General features: G+C 39.7%; 1 long non-coding RNA gene across 1 annotated transcript; it reads left to right on the forward strand.

Annotated features, from left to right (window-relative positions):
- Positions 1-226: 226 nt before the first annotated feature.
- On the forward strand, positions 227-8,487 carry LOC105981321. Its single transcript, XR_001174812.1, has 3 exons — positions 227-436; positions 2,112-2,213; positions 8,155-8,487. It is a non-coding gene; the product is annotated as an uncharacterized LOC105981321 (long non-coding RNA).
- Positions 8,488-12,080: the final 3,593 nt, after the last annotated feature.

Genomic DNA, 12,080 nt, shown 5'->3' on the forward strand with positions numbered 1-12,080 from the left:
ATGAGATGAGTTCAAGAGCATGAAGGCTTTAACTGACATACTTGACAGACTTTGCTTTAAGAAGAGAGCTCTTGGAGTGCCTGACTAGTACAATGCTGCTAACGTCACGTTCAACCATCAAAAGCTCAGAGGCTGCCCTAATCATGATCGAAGGGGGCTTAGCCACTACTCAGGCTGGAATTATACCTTGGTATTATTTATACAATATTTTTCTTTTTTGGGCAAGCAGAGTTTTGTGCTCATAGAATTGCAACTCACTTTTCTAAGGAAGACCTGGAGGCCAGGCAATATGTAGCAGTGTCTGATTCCACACAGGCAATCCCAGAGAGCACAGAGTATGAGGCTGTGAGGGTAAAGCAGGTGATCCAATGGAAACCGGAGGAAGTTAGAGATGCGAGAAACACAGAATGAATATGAAGAAAGCCTCCAGTAGCAAGTGAGCAGCCTGAGAGAACACAAATGCCCAGACTATAGAAGTGTGCTCTATTAGTATGTGCTCACAACATACCACCTTGTGCTGCCCTGCAGATGCTGGACACGATGCTGCAGGCTTGGATTTGCATTTAATTTTGGAAGGGGATGTTTACATTTTACCACTGTATATTGGAAGTATTAAGTCATTTCCTTTTGGTTTTATAGATGCCTAACAGTTAAGCATTTGCCTTGCATCTCAGAGAAAAGTTTGAACTGGATGTGTGTGTGTGTGTGTGTGTGTGTGTGTGTGTGTGTGTGTGTGTGTGTGTGTGTGTGTGTGTTTGCAAGTCCTGGGGCTTGAACTCAGGGCCTGAGAACTGTTGCTGAGATTTTTGTGCTAAAGCCTAATACTCTACCACTTGAGTCACAGCCTCACTTCTGGCTTTTTTGGTGATTAATTGGTGATAGGAGTCTCATAGACTTTCTTGCCCAGGCTGGCTTTGAACCATGATCCTTAGGTCTTACCTACAGAACTAGGATTATAAGTGTGAGCTACTGGCAAATGGCTGAACTTGATATTTTGATCAGTAATGGAAGTGCTGCATTTGGGGGCTGAACTAAATGAATTGTTCATTATGGTACTATCTTTTTGCCATGAGCCTTTGGGGGCCAGAGGCAGAATGATTTGAAATGTCCCCTCCCCCACCCCCCATGAGCTCCCCAGTGAGTGACAGTGCTTTGAAAGTGGGACTCTAAACTTGGAGGCTTGATCTGGAAAGATAATACTTTGTCCCACCCCTTCTTGCCATGCGTCCTTGTCTGCTGTATTGTGACCTGCTTTGCTCCACCAAATGCTGCTCCCTACCATGGGCTCAGATGGAGCAAAGCTAAGGGGCCATGGAGCCAGGAGCCAGATTACATATTTCCTCATTCAAGTCATTTCTCAGTATTTTTTTGTCACAGAGATGGAAACAACAACAACAACAACAACTGGCTAACATGGACATGTTTACCTAAAATGCATTCTTGTAGAGGGAGCAATAACTTCAGCCAGTAGTAGCCATAAATACAGGTGGCTAAAGGAATTAATGACATGTGTTCAGCTGCTGCGATTTGCTAAACAGAAGGAAATGAGCAAAACACTTGGCATATTTAGATATATAATGAATGAATCACCACACAGCCCTGTGGAATTTATATGTGAATGACTAGTCTCCTTTGGGCATGGTTATTCACTCAACATATATTGACTGGTTATTCTGGTATATTGCCAAACCCTGGGGAGTACAATTGTGAGTAAGACATTCATCTCTTCAGCTCCCTTGGAATTGAGAGCAAGAAGGGAATTTGAATTTTAAAGCAGGTAATTACCTTTCTGGGAGTGTAGAATGCCCAGGGTTTACAAGGATAACAGATAAGTAGGGACGAGGGGAAGAATCCCTTGGAGAATGGCCATCAAAACAAGGAAATCAAAGTCAGACAAAGGGACCAAGAGAAGAGGGAGAGAGGCAGGAGTGACAACACTGGGGAATCATCCGGGTTATAGAAAGCTACAGGGCAACTGATTCAGGTCTGAGGAAAGCGGGATATCCTATATCAAAGCATACTATTTAGTGCTCACAGCTGGAGTGTGTGCTGATTCTCCAGGCTCCATAACACTGGTGTGAAGATTCACCTTGTTCTTTCTACTTCCTCAGTTGAACTTGGAAAAATGGGTAGAGGAACTCTGAAGAGTAGAATCAAACAGAATCCTGGAGAAGAAGAATGGAGAAGAAAGGAACAGAGATCATTCCAGGCAGGTAAACTTTGATTTTGTTTTGAGTAAGAAGGAAATTGAAGCAAGAAAAGGATGGTGATACAAAGGACAAAAGTTGTTTCTGAGCTCTGGGTAGTGTTTTCTTTTCTTTAGTATTGGATACTGGTGAAAGCATTCTGGTTTTACTTGTCCCATTCCATTCAACTCATAGCTCTAGAGAGAGGAAGAGGTTAGCAGTCATGTGGTCTATTTCCAGCTGTGCAGTGCAGAGTTAGGGAAACATTCTGTCACAAGGAGTTATGTGGAGTTCCTCAGGCAAAATAAAAACTCTAATTTACCAAAGAGAGAAATAGGAAGCCATCAAAAGACAGCAAGTAGGGCGATAGTGTTGGTACATTTTTTTAAAGCTCTCTGTGGACACTGTGGGGAGAATGGAATGGAAGGATTAACTGTGAATAGACACAGAGATCACTAGATTAAACTTAGTAAGGATGCTGATAAGCTTGAACTAAGATGGTAGCAGCATAGATGCACTTACAAGGGCATACTGAGGGAAATCTAAGAGATCTTGTGGCTGGATTGGATGTGTGTGTGTGTGTGTGTGTGTGTGTGTGTGTGTGTGTGTGTGTGTGTGACAAAGAGGAGAAGCTGTCATGGACAACTCTCATATATAACTTCACCACCGTGGAGAAGAGCACTGCTATGCAGGGAGACCAGGAATCTGGTTTGGGATTTCTAAAAGTAAGAGATGTATCTTCTTTGAGCCAGTTTTGTTGCCCAGAAACTTGAAGTGTGGGAAGTTTTGTCTTCATACCTTGGGTTTGGCTTAGATTCTTATTCTGACCCCTGACCTATTGACAGTTCTGCATGAGATTTTGCCATATAATTTAGGACTTGTGTCTTTTCTCACTCTAAAAACCCATTTCCCTTGTGGAGGAGTTTTGTCTGTGATTTATTTTATGGACCAGATAATTATTGGTATAAACCTAGTTCACAGCACTGGGTTTGACATCATGGTTTTCACAAAGAAGCTAGTGTATGGTACTGGCCTTTTCACTCCTTGGAATGAGGGTTCAAGCTCAGCTTACTCAGCTTTGTTTGTTAAGTCTGATGCTCTACTACTTGAGCCATACAACCAGCCTGACTTTTTGCTGGTTGTTTGGGGAAATATAATCTTAAAATCTTTTATGGGGCAGGCACTGGTGGCTCACACCTGTAATCCTAGCTACTGAGGAGGCTGAGATTTGAGGATCATGGTTCAAAGGCAGCCCAGGCAGGAAATTCCCCATGAGACTCTTGTCTCCAATTAACCACCGGAAAACTGGAAGTGATGCTGTGTCTCAAGTGGTAGAGTGCTTGCCTTGAGCTGAAGAGCTCAGGGACAGCACCCAGGCCCCACGATAGACCAAAACAAAACCAAACAAAACCAAAGAAACAAACAAAACGTTTATGTACAGCCCTTTTATTCTCCAGCCCTCAGCTGCCTCCTGAATAGCTAGTATTACAGGTAGGAGACATTGTTCCTGGCTTGGTACTGCCTTTTAAATTAGGTTTGTGATCTTATTGAAAAATGAAGACATGGCTCCATAAAAATAACAATTCCAGGCCCAATCCTGGATGAGATATAAGAAAAGTACACCTGGAGGTCTATGTGGCAGTCTTCTCTCTTCTTTGTACAGAGAGGGCACAGAAATATTTCATGAATAATGTCAGAGGCTTGTGGAGAAAAAAATATATTTAGAATAGGAAATATGGGGTGTGTTAGGAAATCAACTGAGATTTAAAATATGCCATGCAGTAGTCTATCTTTCCAAACTGAAATATTAGAGGTGAGTTATTCAAATTGCCTATAATAAATCTCAGAGATGAAGGAGAGGGAGGGTATAAGAGAAATATCTCATTCTTAGCACTTAGTGATGCATGTTAGAAGAAAATTGAATAATAGAGGTGTAGATGAATGGGTGAATAAATGATGGGTGGATGAATGGATGACTAAATTAATTGAAGCACTTTACTTCAGGCAAGGAATCTCATATGGAATCACATATGAAGTGAGTAGAATTGAAGGGTGAATTCCTGAGAATGACAAAAGAAAAGCTCTAGTAAAATTTCTTTAGACCAGTGTCTAGTGACCTGAAAGATTCTAGTATTCTCAAATGGCCTATTTTCATTTAAAATCTCAATATAATTCTGCATCTGCTCTTTAAAGAGTGAGTTATAAAGCATACCTAATAATGCAGTTTATAGTAAATTCTCTACAGGGACAATAAATGTATACCTGTTGACTCAGATCTTTTCTGTGCTAATTCCAATCTTTGGAATTATTTTTCTCCATTGGAATGATGCTTCTGAGCTTTTAATAAAGCCAAAAACTCTAGACTCTGGCACTTTTCTTTGCTTCTTAAATTTGAAAAAAAATCCAGTCTTCATTTATGCCTTTTTGTGTGTTACAAGAATAAAAATATGAGTAGTCAACCAGAAGATTAATAGAATGCCTAAAAATTAACATTGATGTGTGAACTACAATAATGACATTTTACTCCAAATTGAGGATTTATTCAAATTCCATTTTCTTCTAAGTGGAAGGAACAAAACCTTAGGACGATAGCTTCTTGACTTTGATGCTCCAGTTCCCCTGGGAGCCTCACTTGAGAACAGTTTTCCAAATCACCCATGTGCTTCTTTAACTCTGCTAGAAGAACAATAGAAAATGGCAAACTGAATTTGCTACTCTAACAAATGCAAAACACCACTGGCCAAGAATCGGTGAGTTCTTTTTTTTTCCTGAAAAGTCTTCAAACCTCTTGAGAGGTGTGGAAGGGGTGGTCTGTCCACTCTAGAGCCCACACAAAAGCTGGCTCAGGCTGATTTCTGCTCATTCTTGTCAAGAGGCAGGTTAACTGTTTGTATCAACTCATACATTGCCTACACAAAATAGAGCATAATAAATACCATTACCATACATTACATTACATTACATACCACATTTGCTACCAATGCTTTTCACCTGCTATTCTTCTCATAATCCCTGTGACATAGATGTGGAATATGATCAGCCTCACTGAAGAGTTAAAACTAGTAAAGTATTTTTATGGTATTTAAAAATTGATAAAGTACTTACAGATATATTGCCTTATGCTAAGCTTGCAATAAAGCTAAAGGAAGTGGGTGTTGAATAAAAATCAAGACACAAGATACCTTGCTCAGAGTTTCAGATATTCATCTTTGCTTCTTTCCATATCTAGGCAGGGTTAGTAGGAATCCTTGTTAATTGCCAGGATCTGTGATAAGTGCTTTGCACACATTAACTTATTTACTTTCTTCTAATAACCGATCCTACTCTCATTTTGTTACCAAAGAGCTGGAGCTCTGTGAAAATATGCAGTCTGCCATGGGAACCTTGAAACTGAAATCAGAGTTGATATCCTTGATCACATTGTCCAAATTGATACGCAGGACTTTCTTCATGTCTCCTTGTAGACCTTCATCACTGGAATAATTTGTGAATGAGCTAGCTTTGATGTTAAGCCTTCCTATCACTTCATATGTTCTGGGTGCTCATGCTAGGCCTGGAAAGGCCAACAGGATGAGGTGCCCCATTTTGGCAGGGGCGGGCCATTGTGGTGTGGTAGCACATGGCTGTAATCTCAGCATCTGAGAGGCTGAAGCAGAAGGATTAAGAATTTGAGGCTAGGCTGGACTAAATAGTGATATTTTACCTCAAAAAGAACGGAATAGAACATCAGTTCATGAGAAATATGTATCTCTTATCCATCTATCTATCTATCTATCATCTATCTATTCATTCAGTTGTCTTTCCTACATAATCCCCATATCTGCTTAGATACAGAAGGGCTCAGTTTTTATATCTGAACACTTGAGACACCAAGCTGATAACTAGGAAGTAAGCTTTGCAGCTGAAATCCAGAGCCAATTCAGTTCCATTCTCAGTTAAAAGGCTAACTTGAATAGACCTCTTATTACTTTAGAGCAGTGCCACTTCGTAGAACTATCAGTGATAAACGAGCAGCTGGAATATGGAAAAATCCAACCGAAAAGCTGATTTTTAAATATTAACTAAGGAACTTTACAGACATGTAAGTGTGCATGTCTGATAGCTATTATATCAGAAGGTTTGGCTGTAGTTGAAATGATTATGTAACTTGTCAAGTTGTTGATTTTCTACTGCATCAATCATATCAGCTCGTTGTGCTTTGAAACAGCATAGAATTGGTTGCTGACCTCTCAATGAAACACTAGGATTCTACACAGCTGTGGACTTTCCGTAAACTTCAGAAAGTGGGCATAAGGGAGATCCTCACTTCGTGTAAAGCAACAAAATCAAGAGAACAACAAAGTAGAAACAGTTTGTGAGGGCAGATCATGCAATTGTTCTTACCATTCTTTTCACAAATCCTCATGTGTCCGAAAATAACAATGCATCTATGGTGTGCTTCCTTTGTGACTTATTTGATGCACATGGGCATCTGAGAAGTAGTTCAGCGTATGATCTTTACTTTGTAAAGTAGGCTTGCAAGTTATTAAATCAGTTGTTTAAACTTCTCTTGTATATCAAGGTAGTCTGTGCTTGGCAAGCACCAACCAGGTGGTGGTTTCTCACTTAGGAAAGGGCCATCACATTTTAGAGCCTCCAGGACTCTACCATATGGTAATCTCTGTGACTGCTCCTCCCTGGAAGAGTGCAGTTATAGACAGGGCTGTGTAGTCAACAGACAGGCTATTCTCCTCCACCAAGTTCCATGCTCTGATCACACTGGGACATACCCAAAAGGGAGAAGGTCTCTATATATTTTATGAGATTCATCATAAGGAACTACTTCCTAAGTTTTCCATCATCAAATGGACTGTGAGAGGTGTTTGCCCTCAGGTCATGACTTAAATCTATGGCAATATAGTAATGAAGCCTTGTCTGAGTTTTGGGTTTGCAAACCAGTTAAATCCTATGTTACTAACGGATTGTTTCCTGAGGTTGTGTTTCCTAGAAGGACTTATTTTTCTATAGGGTTGATATAGTCAATAAATGTGATGTAATACAGAGAAGGAAGAAGCTAGTGCTAGACGCCTGGTGAAATCCTAATAAACAGGAGCCATTGTTATTGCAAATAACATCTCACCAAGAAGGTAGGGTTACAGATCCTATCCTCAAGACCAGCCTGGAGGAAAAGACCTAAAGACACAAATAACTACAATATAACAGGGCAGAGTTAGGTAGGATGGGCAGTCAGTAGCAAGAAAGAGATTGCCTTGCCTTCACCATTGTCAGGAAGAATTCCTTGGAAAACAATGTTGTATATACAGGAGAAGACTTTGGATGGTCGTTTTAGTCAAATGAATAAATAAGTAGATATAAGTAATATTTCACTCTTGGCTATTGGAAATAAGATGTGTTTTAGCTTTGTTGAAGGTTCCCCTGCTTCTAAGCTTTCTGCTGGAAATTTCTGTGAGTTATTTGATTATCTACACATTCTTCTTTACCAGCCTTTCTAGTAGTTTGTAAACACTCATGGAATCCCTTCCTACCTGAATGAATACTGACAGCTTGACAGAGACAGTGTGGCATGGGTGAGGATAGCCCTGGAGTCTTCTACATCAGTGGTCCACTGCAGGACCAGAGAGTTTCTTTGATCTTACTCAAATCCAGTGTTCTATGTGTCAAAGATCTTTCAGAAATGTTCACATAAGATTTTGAAGTGTGTGTCATGACTCTTGAGAAGTCTTGTTGTACTAATAAAATAGTTATTAGGTTTTTTAAAATAAGTAATTCAATGTGCTTAAGTTACTTTCCAACACTCAAAACCCAAACCACCTACAGAGTCTAGGCCTGGCTTATACTTGTGATTGGGATATGTACCTTCTCATGAATAGCTACTCATATTTTTTCAATATGAGTATCCAATATGAAGATTGACTATTTTTACTTGTATTTCACAAAACAAGAGCAGCTCTTTCCTTTTTCTGCCTAGATCCATCATGTGATGCTGTCCTAAGGAGTGAAGATGATCCCACTGGGTAGCCAGGGTGCTGGTATTGATGGTAAGATGTACAGGCCTCCATGTGTAGGACAACGCTGGTGAACTTAATAGTCTCTTAATAGTCTCTGCTGCTTCAAGAAAGCAGTTCCATATAGTAACTGCAGAGATTTGGCTACCTGTTCATTAGAGTCTCTTACCTCTTACCAGCATAAATTTGAGGTCATTATGCAATGCTTACTGCTAACACTGTGTGTGTGTGTGTGTGTGTGTGTGTGTGTGTATTTTCAGACCAATTAATAAGCCCAAATATTACTTACTGGGGAAAATAATTGTTTATTCTTTCTGGATTCATAAAAGCATTGTTCTAAACAGATCAGCCATAAGTGAAATTTCTCAGAAGAAAAGTGACACCTGAAAATAAATCACTAGATCAATCAACCAAGTATTTTCTAAAAGACTGTAAGTATTAAGAAAGAAACAACAAAAGGAAGTGGCTGGTTCTCTTGCGTTAGAAATGAATACTGCTGAGTTCTCACGGATCTTGTAATCCTAGCTACTCAGGAGGCGGAGATCAGAGGTCATGGCTTGGGGCCAGCTTGGAGATGAAACATCAGAGTGGCTGCATCTCCAATTAACTAGTGAAAAAGGAAAAAAAAAACCCTTGCTGGATGTGGTTTAAGTGATAGAGCACCAGCTGTGAGCAAGCAAGGCAGGTGGGCAACTGAGAGTAGTAGGCTCAGAGTTCAAGCCAGTGTATTGGCGCTCTGTCTGTCTGTCTTTCCTCACACACACACACACAAAAGTTAGTGAAATTTTTCTTCCAGTTATACTTACGTAAGTATATATACACATGTGCATATACTGTGTGCTTATTTATTTTGGTGGTCTGTGTTTATTACAGCTTGGGCTGGGAAGATCCCCCAAAGGCCCATCTGCTGAAGGTTTGATTACTAGCTGGGGACCCTGTCAGGTGGTGGTGGTTTCTCCTGGAGGTAAAGCCTACTAGAAAGAAGTTAGGTCATTGGGGGTGGACCCTTGATGAGATCTGAGGACCCAGCCCCTTCTTATTTCTGTCTTTGCTTTCTGACCACCATGGGGGTGAACAACTTTCCAAGCCGTGTGTTTCTGCCATGAAATAGTACCTACCTAAGGCCACAGTGGTGGGGTTATAGAAGCACAGGCTGACATTTCCCAAACGGTGACTCCAAATAAATCTTTCTTCTTTTCAAATTGACTTGTTCAGCTATATTTTCAGTTTTTTTCCCCTATAGGAAAATTGAAATTTGACTGACACAATATTCAAGAGAGTTTGAAAGCCAATATCATATGATGACCATTGCTATAGATCCATTTATAATCCATCAAGTCTTCCATAGTGTCACTGAGATTATGGGTGCTTCCTTCCATGGCTGGATACTCATATTATTTCACAGAAACCAAATTAGTGTGTGACATAGCATTTCCCCCTAATCTTTGTAAACAAGCATTTGTAAAGAAACAAAATCTTTGACTGTTTCTGTTTTAGTAGAGCCCCAACTGAGTACCTCCCTTAAAAATGTTCATTTTCTGTAACTATTTAGAAATCACTTCATAACTAAAAGAATGTTTTCTCACCTTAATTGAAATTAATTTCAGGGACTATTTGTTTATTTATTTATTGCTTGTCCTGGGGCTTGAAGTCAGCCTGGGTGATGTCCCTGAGCTTCTCTTGCTCAGGGTAGTGCTCTACCACTTGAGCCAGTGTGCCACTTCCAGCTTTATCTGAGTAGTTTATTAGAAATAAGAGTCTCTTAGGTGTTCCTGTCAGCACTGGCTTCGAACTGCAATCCTCAGATCCCAGCCTCCTGAGTAGCTAGGATTACAGGCATGAGCCACTGGTGCCTGACTGACTTTTAATTTTTGATCTCAAAGAATAACCATCATTACCTCAGTTTGAAGATCCAATAATGTTGTTGCTTATTTACTTAATCTAAAAGTATTTTCTTTTTCCCCCCAACGTATTTGCTTACACCTTGAGAATTTGAATATTTACTTGTGCATAGATTTTAATTTTAAAAGAATATGTTTTAGCTTTCTTCTTAAAATGTGAAAAATTTGGTCTGTGTCTGATAAATTTCCAAGAATTTCCACTGTAGTAGATTCAGATATGTTTGCTCTGGTGACACAATATGATTGTCTATCTGTCTATCAGTGTGGCTGAAATGCAGATAGAGGCTCTGCTTCATACTTATAAGACATTCTCTTTATATCATTCTATCTTCTATCTACTTTTCAACCTATCAATCTCTCATATATACGTATATATATATATGAACACACATGATAAATGTTTCTATATTCTATGTAATATAGTTTATATAATATATAACAAGATATTCTATATAATACATTTATATGTATTATAGGAGTATTATAACACACATTTTTTGTAGAAAGAGACTTGAATCTGGAGTCATTCCAAATTACCCCCAGATTCTCATTTGCACAGGACCTTGGAGACTCAGGTAGAGTTCAAGCTTCTCTTTTGTTATATATTATGTAAATTATAGCATTCATGCTGATTGTATTAGAAAACAAACCTCAAACCTTAGGGTCTTGACAAAGTAAGACGTAGCTCACTCACAGTCCAGTACTATCAACGGTCCACTCAGCTCTACTAATTTAGGCTCCTTTGCTCTCTTTGTAGGCAAGTAGAGCCAAGTGAGTCTTATGGAAAGAAGAGTTATCAAGGGTGATCAAGGATGGTTGGCTGAGCATCTGAATGCATGTCATTGGTTGAAATGAGTACCGTTGAGATGTCTAGGAGACAGCCAATAGGAAATCTAACTATAGTGCATTCCCAGGGGCTGAAGCAGCTTTCTCTAGTCCCACATGAGCCATGGACAGGGCCTGCTTCCTCTCAGCTACTTTCCTATGATTTCATGGTAGAGATAAAAAAAGGAGTAGCATTCTTCATATCTGGATACCTAGGGAATCAAATATGTAATGACAAGGTAGTGATGGTTTTTAAAGTCTGGGCACTAGATTAGCAATAGAGGCCACTGGGATCTTGTTAGAAATGCAACTTCTCAGTCTCTATCCCTGACCTGCTTACTCTGAGAGAGAGGGCCTAGGGACATGTTCCAGCTCTAATGACTCTCTAGGTAGTTTGGGAACGACTGGAGTTTAAAAACCTCTAAGACAAAGCACAAGGAAAGCTGGTGTGTACTCCCTAGTGAGTTCTTCTTGTGTCCATTTCCTTGATCAACCAGAATTCCCAAGGGCCTACTCACCCTGCTGGCTGCTGTGTAAGTCAGTGTCACCAGCAAGGTAGTTGCTATCTGCTCATAGACCCTCCAGGTAAGGTTTCCAGAGCCACCCAAGGGAGACCTGTGTGTGGAATGTAATTTCATAACTTGCTGGAATTTATCAAGTTCAAAACAAAACAAAAATACAGCTGGGCATTGGTGGCTCATGCCTGTAATCCTAGCTACTCAGAAAGTTGAGATTTGAGGATCGCAGTTCAAAGCCAGCTGGAGCAGGAAAGTCTCTGAGACTCTTATCTCCAACTAACCACCTGAAAACTGTAAGTGGTGCTGTGGCTGAAAGTGATAGAGTGCTAACCTTGAGCAAAGGAGCTCAGGGACAAGTGTTCAGGCCCTGAATTCAAACCCCATGACTAACAAAAAAATGAAACAAAACAAAACTAGTACAAAAACTCACACATGTAATACATTCTAAATATAATGAATCCTGCATCTATTTATTTTTAGCATTATCTTCCTTAATATTTTCCTCACATTTGCACAAATAATTTTTTCCTGAAAAAAATCAAATGTTTAGATTTCCATTACTGTGAAGTGTCTAAGTTATACAAACATGTGGATAATAAGTTTGGGTGGAAAAAGTTGTATATGTTGATACTATCTGAGAAAAGA

The sequence above is a fragment of the Dipodomys ordii genome, unplaced genomic scaffold, assembly GCF_000151885.1.
Source record: "Dipodomys ordii isolate 6190 unplaced genomic scaffold, Dord_2.0 Scaffold12, whole genome shotgun sequence".
NCBI lineage: Eukaryota > Metazoa > Chordata > Mammalia > Rodentia > Heteromyidae > Dipodomys > Dipodomys ordii.